Here is a 13,389-nt window from a genome sequence, read left to right on the forward strand (position 1 = left end):
CAAGCCTAAGACCACCATCCTTCTTCTTAACAAAGAAAAACCCTGCTCCCATAGGAGAGACTGAAGGTCTAATATGCCCTTTAGCAAGGCTCTCCTTAATATAATCTTCCATAGCCTTGCGTTCGGGCTTAGAAAGATTATAAATTCGCCCTTTAGGAAATTTGGCACCCTCTATTAGCTCAATCATAAAGTCTATGGGGGGGTAGAACCTTTTGGAGTAGCGGATGAGAATACATCAGAATATTCCTTAATAACTGAGGGTAATGTATTAGACCTTACTGAAACCCCAGCCTGGACCACGGACAAGCATGAGACACACTTAGGTCCCCATTTCACCAACTCTCCTTTGGACCAATCTATTGTGGGGTTATGTAAACGGAGCCAAGGCAACCCTAGTACCACCTCAACCGGTAGGTTCTCCAGGACTAAAAGAGAACATCACTCAGAGTGGCACACACCCACGGTTAGAGAAATTTCAGAGGTACATGACCTCACCGTACCACCAATCAGGGGAGTAGCATCAATAGCCATGACATGGATAGGTGTAGGTAAAGCAAACATTGGAATACCCAATTTACTAGCATATTCAAAGTCAATAAAGCTGGCCGCTGAACCAGAATCAATAAAGGCCTTAACAAGCCACTTATTAACCCCCAGAGAAATTGTTATGGGTACCAAAAGCTTACATTTAGAAAAATCAGGGTGTACCTGGTCTGTAGGTTGTCTTGCCTTAGGAGACTTGTCAGAGAGGACCCTCTTAGGACACTTGTTGATCCAATGGCCAGGATCTCCACAGTGGAAGCACTCTTCGCGTCTGCGACAAAGATTACCCCGGGTCATGCCAACCTGCATGGGTTCCTCGGTGGAGACCTCAGTGTTGTTCCTGGAAAAGGCCTCTGGCTGGACCACCATCTGAGAACAGAACTGTCGTTCTTGTCGTCTCTCTCTAACTCGTCGGTCAAGTAAGACAACTAGGGTCATCATCTCCTCTAAGGTCTCTGGAATTTGATAACTGACTAAGTGACTAATAGATATTTTAAATTATCAGACAGACCAGACCTAAACGGACACTTCAGGGCTGGTTCATTCAATCCTGAGGGGACACACCACCGTCTGAATTGGGTGCAATACTCCTCCGCAGGGAGATGGCCCTGAACTAGTGCCCTAAGAGCCTGTCTGGTTCGTCATAGAGGGTACCCAGGGCCAGAAAAAAACCCTCAACAGAAGTTAGACAACTGGCCCCAGGAGGTAACGAGAATGCCCAGTCCTGGGGATCACCCTGTAGTAGAGAAATGATAATACCCACGCATTGGCTCTCAGGACCGGAGGACACGGGGCGCAAACGGTAGTAGAGTTTGCAACTCTCCTTAAAGGAGAGAAACCTCTTCCGGTTTCCAGAAAAGGGTTCTAAAAGCTTGATCTGGTGCTCAAAATGTGGACTGGAGGGCTGAGGAGTGAAAGAACCTTGCCCTAACTCAAAAGAATGGAGTTTCTCTCCTAGTTCCTGCACCATCTGTGTCAGGTTAGAGACATGGTCAGTCAGGGTCACAAGAGGATTCATTAAGTAAAACAGTGGGTGCGGGAACCACGCTATGTGTCAGTGATGAATGTCAGTAGTTCAACTAGAATCCTAGAGAGATGGGGGCCTGAAGTCGCATCCAGCTTTCAGAAGCAACAGTCACAGGTACGTATTTCTCATACAGGGAAACTGTTATACACCTCCTGCTGGTCCTCAGATCCCGTCATGAGCCACCGACCGCTGATTCCAACACCGGGTCAAGATACCTTCACAAAGGAACAGAAGAGATGGTGCAATACCCTCGATATCTTAAAGGTAACAGGGTTTTATTATACTCACAATCTCAAAGTTGTTAGCATGCACATAAAAATGCCCGACCCGGGTTTTGCAGTTAGCTTCTTCAGGCGCTGCGTTACGAACACCGCCGTGAACCACGAGTAAAAGGTAACTCCTACCCCAGAACTAAAACAGACTTCCGTTGTCCGCTAGCATGTCAATCAATCAGTCAGTATCAAATGCCGTAAACATATACAAAATGTGCAATATAGACAATTACATAAAATCTTAAATAGCTTTTAAATAGACAATATCATATAAAAACAATGTTATGAATTAAACTAAAAAATAGTATGTATAAAAATAGCTAGTATGTATAAGAACAACAGTATCAGACTAATCAAACCATACAGACTGCTTTTATATCCCATTTGATATTATGTCCTTGCGGCTGCAACGTGTCCATTTCAAAAATCCATTGCGCCTCTTTTTTGTTAATTTGTGTAGCGGGATTGCCTCCTCGCCAGTGACGTTTAACCAGTTCGATGCCACAGAATTTTAAACCAGTGGGGTCCTTCTGATGAAATCTCTTAAAGTGTGCTAAGACACTATGCGTCTCCAGCCCTTTTTTAATGTTCCTAAGGACCAGCAGGAGGTGTATAACAGTTTCCTTGTATGAGAAATACGTACCTGTGACTGTTGCTTCTGAAAGCTGGATGCGACTTCAGTCCCCCATCTCTCTAGGATTCTAGTTGAACTACTGACATTCATCACTGACACATAGCGCGGTTCCCGCACCCACTGTTTTACTTTATTATTGAGGAGACTGAACCTACTCCATTAAGGGCACCGCTGCTTTTGTCCTAATTTTTCACACCAAATACTGTTCATATATTCCTTTCTGTACAAGAGGATTCATGATACAGTGGTTATTGGGCCTGTTAATCTGTAACGGTCACATCCACACACACATAGGGGGAAGGATAGTGACCACTGTGCTCCACCCTCACCCCTGGCCCTGCCTACTTGCCTCACGAGTCCTGATGACAGGAAACAACTGGACGACAGTCCCCTACTTAGGATATGTGCAGGGAAGACAGACAAGACAAAATACGGAACATGAACGGACCGGTCAGAACCAAGAGAGCTACGCAGTACAAAGGGTTAAGCAAAGAACAGTCAGAAGAAGCCGGGGTCAAATACCAGGAGAGTAGAGAAGTACCAGAGGAGTCCGCAAAGAGTAGTCAGGTGGGAGCAGATTTCACAATACCAAGAGAGATGCGCAGTACAGGAGGAGCAGGCAAAGGATCGTCAGGAAACAGGATCAGGTGAGTATTCAGTAGTCCAACAAATAGCCAGGAACGTAGAATTAGCAGGCAACCTGTGACCAGCAGGCTGTCTGTATTTATAGTGGGGTCTGAGGGTCATGTGACGTGGCAAGTGTCACATGACCGACAGACAGACAAGTCGAGCACCGAGTGATCAGCTCAGCGCTCAAGGCAGACCTAGGAGCAGGGAGCCTCCCAGCTAGTAAAGCCGCCCTGGTAACGAGGCCAAACACAGATCTTCGCTCCCGAAGCTAAGCAGCAGGTCTGCGGCTGATGGGAGACCGAGTGCGCCTTTGGCGCCCCGTGACAGGTCCCAAATGTAGTATCTAGGACAAAATGGGTGTTTTTTTTAAATGCAAAATATAACTGCAGTATTTAAAGCTTATTTTGGACTGTCACAAATGCAGCAAAGGCCCTAAATGTAGTGTTTTGCACAAAATGGGTGTTTTTTTTAAAACCAGAATATAACAGCAGTATTTAACACTTGTATTGGACTGACACAAATGCAGCAAAGGCCCCAAATGTAGTATGTAGGATAAATGAGTGTTTTTAAAAAAAAACATAATCTAACAGCGGAATTTAACGCTTGTCTTGGACTGTCACAAATGCAGCAAAGGCCTTAAATGTAGTATCTAGGAAAAAATGGGTGTTTTTTTAAAACCAGAATATAACTGCAGTATTTAAAGCTTGTATTGGACTGACACAAATGCAGCAAAGGCCCCAAATGTAGTATGTAGGATAAATTAGTGTTTTTTTAAAAAAAAACATAATCTAACAGCGGAATTTAACGCTTGTCTTGGACTGTCACAAATGCAGCAAAGGCCCCTAATGTAGTATCTAGGAAAAAATGGGTGTTTTTTTAAAACCAGAATATAACTGCAGTATTTAAAGCTTGTAGTAGACTGTCACAAATGCAGCAAAGGCCCTAAATGTGGTGTCTTGCACAAAATGGGTGTTTTTTAAAGCCAGAATATAACAGCAGTATTTAACGGTTGTATTGGAGTGTCAAAAATGCAGCAAAGGCCCCAAATGTAGTATGTAGGACAAAATGGGTGTTTATTTTTTTAAACCAGAATATAACAGCAGTATTTAACACTTGTCTTGGACTGTCACAAATGAAGCAAAGGCCCCAAATGTAGTATGTAGGACAAAATGGGTGTTTATTTTTTTAAACCAGAATATAACGGCAGTATTTAAAGCTTGTATTGGACTGTCACAAATGCAGCAAAGGCCCCAAATGTAGTATGTAGGACAAAATGTTTTTTTTTTTTTTTAAACCAGAATATAACTGCAGTTTTAAAGCTTTTATTGGACTGTAACAAATGCAGCAAAGGCCCTAAATGTGGTGTCTTGCACAAAATAGGTGTTTTTTAAAACCAGAATATAACAGCAGTATTTAACGGTTGTATTGGACTGTCACAAATGCAGCAAAGGTCCCAAATGTAGTATGTAGTACAAAATGGGTGTTTTATTTTTTTAAACCAGAATATAACAGCAGTATTTAACGCTTGTTTTGGACTGTCACAAATGCAGCAAAGGCCCCAGATGTAGTATCTAGGACAAAATGGGTGTTTTTTTAAAACCAGAATATAACATCAGTATTTAACACTTGTATTGTACTGTCACAAATGCAGCAAAGGCCCAAAAATGTAGTATGTAGGATAAATTAGTGTTTTAAAAAAAAATATATATATAACAGCGGAATTTAACGCTTGTCTTGGACTGTCACAAATGCAGCAAAGGCCCCTAATGTAGTATCTAGGAAAAAATGGGTGTTTTTTTAAAACCAGAATATAACTGCAGTATTTAAAGCTTGTAGTAGACTGTCACAAATGCAGCAAAGGCCCTAAATGTGGTGTCTTGTACAAAATGCGTGTTTTTTAAAGCCAGAATATAACAGCAGTATTTAACGGTTGTATTGGACTGTCAAAAATGCAGCAAAGGCCCCAAATGTAGTATGTAGGACAAAATGGGTGTTTATTCAAAACCAGAATTTAACAGCAGTATCTAACGCTTGTATTGGACTGTCACAAATGCAGCAAAGGCTCCAAATGTAGTATGTAGGACAAAAAATAGGTGTTTTGTTTTTTTAAACCAGAATATAACGGCAGTATTTAAAGCTTGTATTGGACTGTCACAAATGCAGCAAAGGCTCCAAATGTAGTATGTAGGACAAAAAATAAGTGTTTTGTTTTTTTAAACCAGAATATAACGGCAGTATTTAAAGCTTGTATTGGACTGTCACAAATGCAGCAAAGGCCCCAAATGTAGTATGTAGGACAAAATGGGTGTTTTATTTTTTTAAACCAGAATATAACAGCAGTATTTAACGCTTGTCTTGGACTGTCACAAATGCAGCAAAGGCCGCAAATGTAGTATCTAGCACAAAATAGGTGTTTTTAAAAAACCAGAATAGGATGGCCAGACCAGAAAGAAAAAATACCGATTTGTATCAGGGACTACTGGGGCTTTAGAGATGAGATAAGCATACAAAATGGAATTCTGTATAAAGGACACAGAGTCATCATATCAAAAAACATGCGCCCAGAAATTATAGCGAGGACTCATTCTAGCCACTTAGGAATAGAAGCATGCCTTCGCAAGGCCAAGGATGTCATCTTTTGGCCACACATGGGCCCAGAGATTATAGAGGCAATAAAGAACTGTAATACTTGCAATAAGTATATGCGTAAACTAACAAAAGAACCTCTGATGACTCACAAATTGCCCACTCTACCCTGGAGCAAACTAGGCATGGACTTATTTTCCTTAACAGGACAAGATTACTTAATAATTGTTGATCATTATTCAGATTTCTGGGAAATTTATTTAGTTTCTGATACCACCTCTAAAACAATTATAGATTGTTGCAAAGCACATTTTAGCAGACATGGAATCCCTGATTCTGTAATTACAGATAACGGACCACAGTTTGTCAGCTCAGAGTTTGCACGATTTTGTAGAGAGTGGGAATTTGAACATCTTACATCATCCCCATATCACAGTCAGTCCAACGGTAAAGCTGAAGCTACTGTAAAAATAGCAAAAACACTCATAAAGAAAGCTAAACGAGATGACAAGGATATCTGGAAAGCGGTTCTTGACTGGAGAAATACCCCATCAGAAGGCACCAGCAGTAGTCCTGTACAACGGCTAATGTCAAGAAGGACCAGGACTTTACTTCCGACTGCTCAGAAACTGCTGTTTCCAAAGGTTATAAAAGGAGTGGTCGAGAACCTAACTGAAAGACGCAAAAAAGCAAAGGCATATTATGATAAAGGAGCCAAGGAACTTCCTGAACTAAGCATTGGTCAGCTAGTGCGAATACAACCATCGCCGTCGTCAACAGATGAAATTTGGCGACAAGGTATTTGTTTGGAGAAAGTTGCTCCACGATCTTATAAAGTGGAAGCAAATGGACAGTTGTACAGAAGGAATAGGAAGTTTCTGAGGACTGCAGATGACAAATCTGACATTGAAATAAGTGAAGTGATTACACCAGGTACATCTGCAGATGAGACAAATCCCAAAGAAACAGGGATGGATGATCATATGCAACAATGTGAAGCTCCTGCCACACCAAGACGTACTAGAACTAGGGTTATTAGAACACCAACAAGATATAAGGATTTTGTATGCTAGATACATTATAAAAAACTGTCACCTTTGGAATGTATTGTGGTATCCAATCATCTTATGTTATATATTACTTGATTTCACAAGAAAGGGAGGATGTTAGGAGTTATACATACACAAAATGTTTTTTTTTTTTAAACCAGAATATAACAGCAGTATTTAACGCTTGTATTGGACTGTCACAAATGCAGCAAAGGCTGAAAATGTAGTATGTAGGACAAAATGGGTGTTTTTTTAAAAACAGAATATAACAGCAGAATTTAACGCTTGACTTGGACTGTCAGAAATGCAGCAAAGGCCTCAAATATTATGCCTTGCACAAAATGGGTGTTTTTTAAAACCAGAATATAACAGCAGTAATTAACGCTTGTCTTGGACTGTCACAAATGCAGCAAAGACCCCAAATGTAGTATCTAGGACAACATGTTTTTTTTTTTTAAACCAGAATATAACAGCAGTTTTAAAGCTTGTATTGGACTGTAACAAATGCAGCAAAGGCCTTAAATGTGGTGTCTTGCACAAAATAGGTGTTTTTTAAAACCAGAATATAACAGCAGTATTTAACGGTTGTATTGGACTGTCACAAATGCAGCAAAGGTCCCAAATGTGGTATGTAGTACAAAATGGGTGTTTTATTTTTTTTTAAACCAGAATATAACAGCAGTATTTAACGCTTGTCTTGGACTGTCACAAATGCAGCAAAGGCCCCAGATGTAGTATCTAGGACAAAATGGGTGTTCTTTTTAAAACCAGAATATAACATCAGTATTTAACCCTTGTATTGGACTGTCACAAATGCAGCAAAGGCCCAAAAATGTAGTATGTAGGACAAAATGTGTGTTTTTTTTAAACCAGAATATAACAGCAGAATTTAACGCTTGTATTGTACTGTCATAAATGCAGCAAAGACTCCAAATGTAGTATCTAGGACAAAATGTTATTTTTTTTTAAACCAGAATATAACTGCAGTTTTAAAGCTTGTATTGGACTGTAACAAATGCAGCAAAGGCCCTAAATGTGGTGTCTTGCACAAAATGGGTGTTTTTTAAAACCAGAATATAACAGCAGTATTTAACGGTTGTATTGGACTGTCACAAATGCAGCAAAGGCCCCAAATGTAGTATGTAGTACAAATTATTATTATTATTTTTTTTAAACAGAATACAACAGCAGTATTTAACGCTTGTCTTGGACTGTCACAAATGCAGCAAATGCCCCAGATGTAGTATCTAGGAAAAAATGGGTGTTTTATCAAAACCAGAATTTAATAGCAGTATCTAACGCTTGTATTAAACTGTCACAAATGCAGCAAACGCTCCAAATGTAGTATGTAGGACAAAATGGGTGTTTATTTAAAACCAGAATATAACTGAAGTATTTAAACTTGTATTGTACCGTCACAAATGCAGCAAAGGTTGCAAATGTAGTGTCTTGCACAAAATGGGTATTCTTTTAAAACCAGAAAATAACAGCGGTATTTGACGCTTGTATTGGACTGTCACAAATGTAGCAAATGCTCCAAATGTAGTATGTAGGACAAAATGGGTGTTTTTTTTTAAACCAGAATATATCAGCAGTATTTAGCGCTTGTATTGGACTGTCTGAAATGCTGCAAAGGCCCCAAATGTAGTTTCTTGCACAAAATGGGTGTTTTTTTAAAACCAGAATTTATCAGCAGTATCTAACGCTTGTATTGGACTGTTACAAATGCAGCAAAGGCCACAATTGTAGTATCTTGCACAAAATGGGTGTTTTTTTAAAACCAGAATATAACTGCAGTATTTAACGATTGTATTGGACTGTCACAAATGCAGCTAATTATTTTTTCACCCACAATTAACAGATTTTATTTCACTAGCACAAATGCAGTGCAGTTCGCAAATGTACTTTTTAGCAAAAAATATATAATTTGTCCCAACTGAATCTAACAGATGGATTTACTTGGATTGTACCTTACAGAAAAAAAAATGTGAATGTCACCCCCTGGGTCCCTGAACTCACAGACGGATTCCCCATATTATTTTTCTTCCCCTGGCACATATGCAGTGTAGGTGCACTTATAAAATGGGTATATGTTGCCCACTGAACTAAAAGAACAGGGTTAAATTATTGTCCCTGGCACATATGCAGTGCTGGTGCACTGAACTTGCACAAAATGGCCGCCGACGCCGACCTAACTAACAGACTAATAAAATGTATTTTTCTGTGTCACTGGGCTCAGGGCAGGGTACAAAAATGTTGCACTGCACCCACAAAACAAAATGGCTGTAGATTGCAGAGTTAACAACAAGTTCTGAGAACAGATAGATTCTTTCCTATTGTCTCCCTCACAGCAGCAGCATCCTATACCTGCACTAGTAAGAGCAAAGTTTTGTGCGGCGCTACGTGACTGCAGCTTTTATAGAGGCTGGGTCACATGCTGCACTGGTCAATATACAGCCATGCCATTAGTAGGCATAGCTGTGATGGCTTCTAAGGGCACACGAGTTAAACGCTTGTTGATTGGCTGCCCAGTTTGTTGGATCCAACTGCCGGTCACCTGCTGCACCACGAGGTACTCTTATATATAATATGTAGTTTCAGGATGTAAGGGTAAAAGCTAAGTATAATTTTAAAGTATATAGTGGTCAACTATTGGCCCAACCCCATACCAACAACAGCACCTGTTTGGCCAATATATTATATGGCAGCTACTAGTTTTCAGGCCCCTGTCCCTTATGGCAATACTCCTGCGGCCATGTTTGATCCATCCACCATGTTCGGCTCATCAGGTATTAACCGCAAAACATGTTTAAAGCGAACTACGTACCATCCGGTTCATAGTATATATTTGTATAGTTTTCGATTTTACACTTGAAATATAGAAATCATTCTTTTTTTTTAAAGTTATTCATGTCTACAGTGTTAAAAAATAATGTCCGTTTTTTTCACTATTTTTCCATTTAACAGAACATAGCCAATTACAATTTTAATGTGTACATTTTTATATTTATACCAAGGAATCAAATAAAAGACATTTAATTTATCCTGTTGTGGTTGTGATAATGCACCAGGAAGTGTTGGAACAACGCAGGCTATCCTTAGCCTGCATTCCCTTTTCCTGCCTACATACCGTTTACAAGTAGTGTTGGGCGCTAATATATTCAAATAGCGAATATTAATTGTGAATATCGGCACTTCGAGAATTCGCAAATATTTAGAATATAGTGATATATTTGTATTTTCAAATATTCTAGATTTTTTTGCATCTGAACCCATGATCCCTCTCTGCTTCTTGCTTGTGGGCCAATGAGAAGACTGCAATGCCTTTGTCTGAGCTTAGCAACATCCCTAGCAACCAATAGGAAAGTTGCCTACGCCTTACTATATAAGAACCCCCCCAGTAGCCATTTTCTGTAGTTTTGTGGAGTTCTGAGAGAGACAGCAGTGTTATTGCTGTGCTCTGTGCTTTCCACTCATTACATTAGATAGATAGATAGATAGATAGATAGATAGCTTATATATACTGTATAATACAGATAGTTATAGATAGTGCACCAATCAGTAATATGTAGTCAGACCTGCTAAAATGTGAAGTTTCACGTATTCAAAATATTCACATCATTAGTGCCGATTAGCGTAATTGCGAATATACTGGAGCACTCTATCAGCTTATAAAGCCATTTTTAATGTTATGCTGTGCCAACCATTTTTTTCAGTCTCAGGAAACTTCTAGCAACTTGGAAAATGTAGCAAAAGTGACTCACGCCTGTATTGTGCGCGCATTCCGCGAATATTACATTGCCAATTTTCGCAATCAAGAAAATAAACGCAAATTCGCGAATATATGACGAATATTCTACAAACACAGCTCTCAGAGGCAAGGTCTCCTTTGTAAGGGTAGTGCCATGTAATTGCAACTGCTCGCCCCCTTCACATCAGACCCTGGCCAATCTGACATTGATGAGCTATCCTAAGAATAGGTCATCAATATTACTCAATTGCACAACCCCTTTAATATATTATTTGCAATCCAATTGCAACTCAAAAAATAAAAAATTTAAGACTGCTGGAACAGAGAGGGGAATAGAACATGTCACCACAAAATGCTATGGGAAAAGATTCAGTAAAACTTGTAATTTATACATTCTTATATCTGCTTTTTTTGAGTTCAGTTGTACATTAATAGCACTGCCTATATAAGTGTGTATATAGAGATAGCTGACACTGAAAGCTGTACACGAGACCTGTCTCAAGTTTAGAAAGAAAATGGGTAAATTACAAGTTTTATTGAATGTTTTTCCACAAAACTATATAACAATCTGTTAATATTCTCCTGCAGATTGCATTGCATTTCCTGATGACAGGTTATGCTAAAATTAGTTATGTCACTTAGGCCTTTTCACACAAGCAAGTGCACAGTGCATCCGTACTGAATCCAGACCCATTTCATTTCCAGGGTCTGTCTGCGCACATGGACATTACCACTGATCATCTTGCTTCAGGAAAAATCACAGCATGTTCTATGTTCTAAGTTTTTAACTCAGCCCCGGCTCCTTATAAATCAATGGGGCTTGCGTAATAATGCATTATTCTCTGATGGTTTTCTAGGATGTGCTGAGTGTTATTCTTTAGTTTTTCTTCCAGACACTATCGCTTGTGCAAAATAAGATTAAGGGGTTAAAATACAATTAAGTCACCTGAGTTGTGCGCCAACTATATTTAAACTCTACAATGAAAATGTGACATTTCCAGGAGTTTTTTTTTTTTTTTCAATTTAGTTTTTCAATGAAACTCAAGTAACACAATTCAGATTTTCTTCTGGATCAACCAAAGCAGAAAAAGACCTGGGGGTGTAGAAAGTTTTTGCCCTTTTTTTCAGTCTAATGACCATGTGACTACTTTTTGGTGGTGGATAAAGGATATGTTCACAGCATCATTTAACCTAGTCCAAATTTTCAAGTTTAAAAATACATAAACTGACAGCAGCATTCAGTGCTACGTATACATTAGTTTCATACAAGAAATGCTAACCTGCACTGAAGCAGGCCTGACCTGCAAATTAGGAGCAATGATATACAATGAGCTACAATTCACTTACTTGTTTTCACTGCAGATCTCTTGACAAGCTGTTGTGCTTTTTATTTAAACAAAAGACATCCCTGGAAGATACACAGTATGATTATGTAGTTAACTTTGGCATATGTAAATGAGACCAAGAGTAGTCACCACCTACCCTTTCACGTTCCACTTCATAATGCTTCATAGTGTTAACATAGTAATATTATCTTTCTTTCTGTACATATGTGATTTTTGATTATTTAATGGTATTATTTATTTTGAGCGGGTAGAAAAATATTTACCGCAAAAATGCAAAATGTCATTTTGTGTCTTTTCTCTGCTATTCCTTACTAGAAACCTAAGCCTGTTATTTAAAATCATTCAGGGTCTCTCCAATAATTGTATAGAAGTAGGCATTATGCTATATTATTAAAGCTGTAATTTCCTGCTGAATCTGGCTGGATGTTTCTTTTTATCACTTGGCAATTTCTATCTAGTTATGGCATAATTAAGTTTCCTGACCCTTGCTCGCTCTCTTAACAGGACGCTTAGAAATATACTAGAATTGCAGATCTTCAACCTGATGTCCTCTCTCCCTGCACAGTAATGGAATAAAATTATTAATCCAGTAATTGTACAGAACACATTACTTTGCATTGAATGTTCCTATTTCTCATTTTCTGTTAGTGACAATCAGCCAGAGGTACAAATCATTTCTGCAGGGAGTAGAGCCCTTGAAAAAAGCCTCTCATTCACTCTGTTGGAGCTACCTGCACCACTGTGATTATTCAAAGTCTAACACAGTACTAGGCTCAAGTGAACAAAACACAGTGAATAAAATGGGCTAAGGAAAAAGATATTTTTCATGCCTATAGCTTCAGTCACCCAAATTAGGAATTTTATTCCAAAGGCTAAACTTCACATCTTATTGCATGCCTAATAATGGGCTAATGAGCAAGCTATTCACTGCTCAGTCTAACAGGAGCTCTTGTTTTCAAGTTTTTTGTTAGAGCGGGAACTTGGAAAAAAGTTTCACAACTTCCCATTCAATGAATTCTCAAAGGATGCAGCATTGACCAAAACACAATGATTTTCCCCATAGATATATTTTTTTCATAATATAATGAATTACTAAGTGAATGCAGTGTGAAGCCTTACTTGACTTTAGTCTATCACTTTCTGATATTACAATGCATCTGAAAGGTATCAGCATATTAAGACTATGGATACTGCTAGATTTTAAGACACAGGACATTTTAGTAATTCAGAGGGAGAGTTATGAAATAAAATGATGAATGGGGGCAGGTGTCATGATATACTAGTTTTAAAATTCATGAACGGTGAGAAACTTGAGGATACACTGAAATAAACAATCTGATTTCTTTAAAAACACTTTAAATACATTATCAATTTTTATCATTTTATCTATCTAAAAAATGGAATTCCACGGCACTCCCAGAAGTACTGTAGTTCAACAGTAGTGTTCTTTAATCACCAATGCAACGTTTCAGTCCTCTTACTGGGGACTTTTCTCAAGCAGTAGTATTCCTGGGAGTGCTGTGGAATTCCTTTTTGATTTAATTTGCTTGT

Source organism: Bufo bufo, chromosome 3 (genome assembly GCF_905171765.1).
Source record: "Bufo bufo chromosome 3, aBufBuf1.1, whole genome shotgun sequence".
Taxonomy (NCBI): Eukaryota; Metazoa; Chordata; class Amphibia; order Anura; family Bufonidae; genus Bufo; species Bufo bufo.